Genomic DNA, 7,828 nt, shown 5'->3' with positions numbered 1-7,828 from the left:
GAAGATGATCTGCCTTTGGATGTTTTAGAAACGGCACGAAGTGCAGTTTCTAGTCTTATCCCGGAAAAGCCTTCTAGACAATATGAATCTGCTTAGAAGGATTTCATGAATTGGTGTGGTTCTAAGAAATTAAAGAACGTGTCTGAAAGTGTGATACTGGCCTATTTGGAATATAAAGCTAAGAAATTGAGAAATTGTGACCTCTTCTTTAATCAAAAATTGCTGAACGTAAAAGTCTTTTTTGTTCTAGATTGTATTATAGTCCGGACAAAATAAATGTGAATCCTGACTTTATTTAGTCAAATTATTTAACAACATGTTCAAATCAGAATGTAAAGAAAACAATAACAAAGATTTATGATGGGAAACAGATGGTTATCCACCACCAAAGTTGCAGGTAGAATTTCGAAAACTCGCTGTATTAATATACCTGCCCCTTTTCGAGAACGACCTATCATGTTATTAAATAATTTGACTTAATAAAGTCAGGATTCACATTTATTTTGTCCGGACTATAAATCCAGTGAACAAAAAACAGTCATTTTGACAACCGATTTAGGTCATAAAATGTCAATTTTTTTCATCAGTTTTCGAAAAAGTAGTTTTTTTGAGCAAGTGCTTAATATAAATGGATAGCGTGAATATTTATATTTGCAGTAAAGGCGCGTAACGTGAGCGTTCCACATTTGGTGAACATTTAGTTAAATCGGTAAACATATAGCATTTAGAATGCAAGCAACAGTAAAACAATACGAAACATTGCTATTTTGGTGACGCTGTTCTCATTTTCCAAAGTATCATTATTTGGTGTCCACTAAGAATTTTTGATGTTAATTTAATTTTTTGGAGGACAGCGCTAGGGGTGTATAATTTAATTTGATGAACATTATATTAATAACCATAAAAAATTTGAAGTCCTCCACCAAAAGAAAATCATATATTGAAAAAATCGAGGCCTTTCGCCTGCAGGGCGAGGCCACCCACGAGGTGTCACCAGAGGAGCCACTTGAGTCAAGTGCTGAGACGCATGATGCGTCCAGCACATCATCAGTGTAAAGTGCCACGACACAAGTGGTACATTCATAACCAGAAATCTCCCGCCCAAATAAACGTAAAAGGAAAGGCGACGAGCTTTTAATGCTCGAAGCCAAACGCTTCTTGGGTGCACGGTAAGGGGGCACAGCAAAACAAACGCAATATATTTCTAATTCTTTCTAGTATAATGCTTGAACTTATTTGGTTGAGAGAAATCTAAAAAGCTGATAACATACGCGAGGAATATGTCAACAACAACAAAATTGGGGTCGCATCCGTCCGGCGAATCTTCGAAACGATTTACGTGAGGTGGCGCAGAGGAAAGATCGAAGAAAAAGTGGAGGACTACCTAATAAAAAATGTGAAGTCCTCCACCAAAACCAAAACAACACGGAATATGAAGATTATTCAAGAACAGAACGGTTTCGGCCGGGACTGATTGAATTTTCTGAAAAAGCATAAGTTTCTAGGTAGGTACATCTCGTGCAAAATCTTTGACCAAATTGGTCGCAAACTTTCTACCGTGTGAAATTTACTAGAACTCGTTTGATTAATGTTTTCGTCACCAGTTGGCCAGATCCAGTGGAGCAGACTCAGGAATCCGACACTGTTCGAATCACCCGTCAGACCCATCGCCGGTTAATGCGGGACCGGTAAATGCCTTACAGTTATCCCCTCTCCCGATCACTCGACCAATCAAATTGCAGTGGTTCCAGGAGAGATTGAGGGCGAACACAACTCATTCATGGCGCTGCCGCACCTCGCTGATACCAACTGAGTGATTTGAAATTTTCGTTCCATATTATTATGATCAAACAAAATTTAAACATTCAAAAATTAAAATTCTAAATCAAATTAATTTCGTAATAATTATATAATTTTTTAATGTTTTGTTTCATTTGGGGGAGATAAGTGAAAGAAAGAGAGAAAGAGTGATTCTCCCATTATACTTTTATATAAAAAAGCGTAAGAGGCGTCGCTTCTGTTGTGCATCCAGTCACCGACACACACCCATTTTTTTTTAAATATAATTTTAATGAAAAATTAAATCACCTCTTAATAACAAACAGAACATCGTTTTTTCCTAAACCCATTCATTTGTGGCGCCACTGGTTTTGCCACGCCACTGGAATATTTTGTCGGCGCAGATTTCCCCCACGAAATGTTAGGTACATCTCCCGCCGTCCTTACTCTACCAGTTTTTGATGTTCAGGTGTGAGTGTCGGTTCTGTTGGTGGGAGCGTTTCTGTGTTTGCAATGAGTGGCATCAGGAAGTGCCAAGAGAAATCTCAAAAGCCGATGACATCCGCGAGGATTATGTGAAGAACAACAAGATTGGGGTCACGTCCATCCGGCGCCTCGTAGACAATCTCTACGTGAGGTGGCGCAGGGGAAAGGCCGAAGAAAAGGTGGAGGACTATTTAATAAAACATTTGAAGTCCTCTACCAAAAGACAATCTTATATCGAAAAGATCCAGGCCTTTCGCCTGCAGGGCGAGGCCACCCACGAGGTGCCACTCAATGTGTCACTTGAGCCAAGAACTAAGACACATGATGTGGTTGAGCCAAGTGGCGAGACACATGATGTGTCGGGAGCGTTTCTGTGTTCGTGATGAGTGGCATCAGGAACAGGAAGTGCCGGCGGGTCGACGATCCCCAGTTTCGCGATCAGCTTTTGAGAGAAATCTAAAAAGCTGATGACATACGCGACCAATATGTGAACAACAACAAAATTGGGGTCGCATCCGTCCGGCGACTCCTCGAAAAGATTTACGTGAGGTGGCGCAGGGGAAAGATCGAAGAAAAAGTGGAGGACTACATAATTAAAATTTTGAAGTCCTCCACCAAGAGATAATTTTATTTAGAAAAAATAGAGGCCTCTCGCCTGAGGGACGAAGCTACTCAAGAGGTGCCACTTGATGTGCCACAAGTACCACAACCGGAAACCTCCCGTCGGAGTGTTGGAACAATACGGAATATCAAGATCATTCAAGAACAGAACGGTTTCGGCCGGGACTGATTGAATTTTCTGAAAAAGCATAAGTTTCTAGGTAGGTACATCTCGTGGAAAATTTTTGACAAAATTGGTTGAGGCGCAAACTTTCTACCGTGTGAAATTTACTACAAAGTGTCTATAAAAGAACATATATCAAGAGTCCTGTGGAATTGTGCGGCTCTATATTTTTTTTGGCCGAACTATGTCAAGCCGGTTAAGCCGGCAAATTAGATGTCAAATGACAAATGCCAAATTATTAATCAAATGTTAGCGTCAATTGTGAGTTCGGCGTCTTAGTTGTTTTGCTTGTCTTTATCAAAACTAAAACGTTTTTCCGCATAAGTGTGAAATGTGAATACCAAAAACAAGTTACGAAGTAGGAGAGTACGACATTTATTTTCGTACGTTTACAGTAAGTAATAAGCAATCTTTTCAGTAAACCACAATGGTTTTATCGCTACAGCAAAACACCTTCATTGTGATGTAATAAACGCTTGCAAGGAAGAATTTTTACGGAAATTTTCCAAATGATAACATGTGGAAGCAAATTTAATTCCACATGTTAGAAGGATTGTGGATAGATTTGTGGAATTAGAAGAATTGAAAAAGGTAAAACTGTAGGAAGAACGTATGAAGGGTGTGAAGAAGTTGTTGAAAATTTACGCCAACGGCAACGAATGGAACAAAACTCAAAAAAAATCCCTTAGGAAGTTACCACTTCAGACTGATGTATCACTCTCCACTTGTCAGAAAATTGTTAGGAAAAAAACCCGATGGCATCCTATAAAGGTTGGAGGGCGACGAGCTCCTTATGCTCGAAGCAAAACGCTTCTTGGGTGCATGGTAAGGGGGCACAGTAAGACAAACGCAATATTTCTAATTCTTTCCAGTATAATGCTTGAACTTATTTCGTTGAGAGAAATCTAAAAAGCTGATCAGATCCGCGAAGAATACATAAATAACAACAAGATTGGGGTCACATCCATCCGGCGCCTCCTAGAGAAGATCTATGTGAGGTGGCGCAGAGGAAAGATCGAAGAAAAAGTGGAGGACTACCTAATAAAAAATTTGAAGTCCTCCACCAAAACCAAAACAATACGGAATATCAAGATTATTCAAGAACAGAACGGTTTCGGCCGAGACTGATTGAATTTTCTGAAAAAGCATAAGTTTCCAGGTAGGTACATCTCGTGGAAAATTGGTTGAGGCGCAAACTTTCTACCGTGTGAAATTCGTCACCAGTTGGCCAGATCCAGTGGAGCAGACTCAGGAATCCGACACTGTTCGAATCACCCGTCAGACCCGTCGCCAGCAATTACGGGACCGGTAAATGCCTTACAGTTATCCCCTCTCCCGATCACTCGCCCAATCAAATTGCAGTGGTTCCAGGAGAGATTGAGGGCGAACACAACTCATTGTCCATGGCGCTGCCGGACTGCCGCACCTCGCTGATACCAACTGAGTGATTTGAAATTTTCGTTCCATATTATTATGATCAAACAAAATTTAAACATTCAAAAATTAAAATTCTAAATCAAATTAATTTCGTAATATGTAGATACATATATGTACCTATGTATGTTAGTATATTACATTTAGAACTTTTCATTATGATATTTTGTAAAAGCTTAAATTAAAATACTTATTCAAACACAAAACAATAATCAACACTAATCGAATTAATGGGTGGTATGAATAAAAAAAACATTTGCTCTTACTTCGAGTAAAAGCTTCGAGAGTGACATGACATGAAAGGTATATTCATGTGACATCACTAATGTATTCACGTTCTTATTTCCATTTTTTGTAATATTTGATTTGATTTCAAAGTGTACCAATAAAAAAAAATTGCGTAAAGTATTCGTGGATAACTGGTCTTTAAAACACTTGCTCTATTTCGAACAGCCGGAGTGGCTGCGCCGTCGTGCCCGAAAAATCGCGCGTGTTTTAAAGACCTCAATATGCACTTATACTTTAATATATTATTTTTATCTGTTTCAGTTATAAATGAATAATAAATATATTTGTACTTGTTATTACATATTATGGTAAATAAATAATTATATAATTTTTTAATGTTTTGTTTCATTTGGGGGAGATAAGTGAAAGAAAGAGAGAAAGAGTGTTCTTCCATTATACTTTTATATAAAAAAGCGTAAGAGGCGTCGCTTCTGTTGTGCATCCAGTCACCGACACACACCCATTTTTTTAAAATATAATTTTTATAACGAGGCATTTGCCTACCTCGAAAAAGATGTGATACATGAAATAATTCCAAAAATTGGAATGAGGATATAGTTATTTATGGTATAAGTGGGTTATTTAAGATATTACCCACGAGAGGTATTTGTAACCTACGAGGGCTTGCCCGAGTAGGTTATTACCTCGAGTGGGTAGTACTTAATAACCCACGTATGCCATACAACGTTTTATCCAATATTCCAAAATTTTTAGATAATGGCATTTCATCAACTCTGCTCCCGATGGGTGGTGGCGGCTCGTGCCTTCAATAGCAAGGTAGGCGACAAAATATTATAAAATCTAGGTATAAACTAAGTACTTATAATCTATTGGTGATAAATAGAGAACGGAATAAGATGTATTTTCTTTCGTTGCTTTTTTGACTTATTTTTCCGGCAAGGTAAATTTCCACACCACCCTAAGTTTGAGGTATTACCGCGGCGCGTTATCATTTTTTTTAGTGAGTGATATTATTGGATTTATAATTTATATATTGGATTTATATTGTTGGATTTGTCTCCGCCCCGATTAGCAGAATAACTATTAAAACATCGAATAACTAACGAAAAAAAAATTATGAAGAAAATTCATTTTGAAAGGTTATGTCATCTGTCACAATCTGTCATTGTGCGCGCATCGACAATTTGAACTTAATTGATATTTAACGTCAGCTGAGTTTTAACACCAAGTGTGATCAATGGTGATCAACAACACCTACTTTTGCATTGTACAGGGTGCGACAACATAACTTCCTTTTTTGAAATGCGCGCTATTCAAACTGTAGGGGTCGTAATGGGACGAGAGTGGTCTCATTCGGAAGCCATGGTTTTCAAGATTTGTTCCCTATCCTGCCATCATGCGTTGGAAGAGTGGTAAGCCTGCGTTTGCCGTCTAGGTCTACTTTTCAAACTGATTTTCTGTGATCGCAACCCTTCCGAAATTGCTTCAATTGGGTTGGGTCGTGTCCCGAACCCTTCCCGAACCAGAAATCAATTGTTACATGGGTCACTACGTTCAGACCATGATTTCAGACAAACCGGGAGTGCGACAAGACGAAGAACTGGAGTCTCACCTCAATAAGGGGCAATTTGTAGTAGAGAGCCCGCTCGCCGGATTTGTCCCCTTGCAATTTTGTTTGTTTTTTTTTTTAAATCTCGCGTTTATATCAACCATCAAAGGACCCTACAAGACCAACATCCGTGCAGGAACTTACCCGCTGCTATGTCATGCCTAACGCTAGAAATGGGCTTATTCACTTACTCAGTGTATCGCACCTGTATCTAACTAATTATGCATTTAAGTACGTCAACTGTCTGTAATTATTTAAATGCTACCCCAAGTAATGCTACGTCGCGGGGGAAGCTGTTTTAGGGTTGAACATTTATTGCTGTGCGGCATACCTAACCTCGAAACTATCAAACAAAAACAAGTGAACAAGTGAAGTCCAAACCATCAAACCAACAAACCAGTGGAACAAAATCTTCATCTACAAAATGTTTCCAACAAACACGCATATGCTTAGTAATTCTCTTTCCAATTTTTAATTTAATCTTCCATATTTTCTTCCCGTCAGATGTTGACTGCATCGCAACCAAACTCATTAAAATATTCAATCCGTTTATGGTGATTGTTAATTCCGGATTATTTTTATACAAAGAATTTTTTTATCAATGAACCATAAAGATTTACATGGTATAAAGTATAAACTTTATTTCGCGACAATGGTGTTTCTATTGCTAATTTCAAAATTATTTTTCGGACATGAAATAAAGTTTACACCATGTCAATCCGTATGGTTCATTGATAAAAAATTCACTGCATAGTTAGTTACAACTCGGGACACAGCAATTTGCTCTACTACTCATTATACTCTCACTTCTTGCAAATGAATTTACCGAAAAAACTTAATTTTTCAGTACTCATCAATGAATTGTCGTAAATTCATGGGAGTTAATCACATTTGCACATCACGTGACGTGAATACCAATAATCTCCGTCAGAGGGCGTTGTGCTTAGCATTAAATTTAAATATGTGTAAGCATTAAATTTATGTATGCATTAAATCATTAAATTTCAATTCATTTTGATTATTCAATTTATCTTAATAAAAAAACTTCATTCAATTCAGCTAATAAGTTAACACAACATTTATTGATTCTGAGGCGGTACGAAGTTCGCCGGGTCAGCTAGTACTTTTATATAAAAAAGCGTAAGAGGCGTCGTTTCTGTCGTGCATCCAGTCACCGACACACACCCATTTTTTTTAAATATAATTTTAATGAAAAATTAAATCACCTCTTAATAACAAACAGAACATCGTTTTTTCCTAAACCCATTCATTTGTGGCGCCACTGGTCTTGCCACGCCACTGGAATATTTTGTCGGCGCAGATTTCCCCCACGAAATGTTAGGTATATCTCCCGCCGTCATTACTCTACCAGTTTTTGATGTTCAGGTGTGAGTGTCGGTTCTGTTGGTGGGAGCGTTTCTGTGTTTGCAACGAGTGGCATCAGGAAGTGCCAAGAGAAATCTCAAAAGCCGATGACATCCGCGAAG

General features: G+C 38.3%; 1 long non-coding RNA gene across 1 annotated transcript; it reads left to right on the top strand.

The window, feature by feature from the left end:
* The first annotated feature begins 413 nt into the window (after nucleotides 1-413).
* Nucleotides 414-2,733, top strand: LOC138124844 (uncharacterized). Its single transcript, XR_011157298.1, has 3 exons — nucleotides 414-1,505; nucleotides 1,605-1,688; nucleotides 1,743-2,733. It is a non-coding gene; the product is annotated as an uncharacterized lncRNA (long non-coding RNA).
* The last annotated feature ends 5,095 nt before the right edge of the window (nucleotides 2,734-7,828 follow it).

Source organism: Tenebrio molitor, chromosome 2 (genome assembly GCF_963966145.1).
Source record: "Tenebrio molitor chromosome 2, icTenMoli1.1, whole genome shotgun sequence".
Taxonomy (NCBI): domain Eukaryota; kingdom Metazoa; phylum Arthropoda; class Insecta; order Coleoptera; family Tenebrionidae; genus Tenebrio; species Tenebrio molitor.
This window is presented reverse-complemented; position numbering and strand designations above follow the sequence as displayed.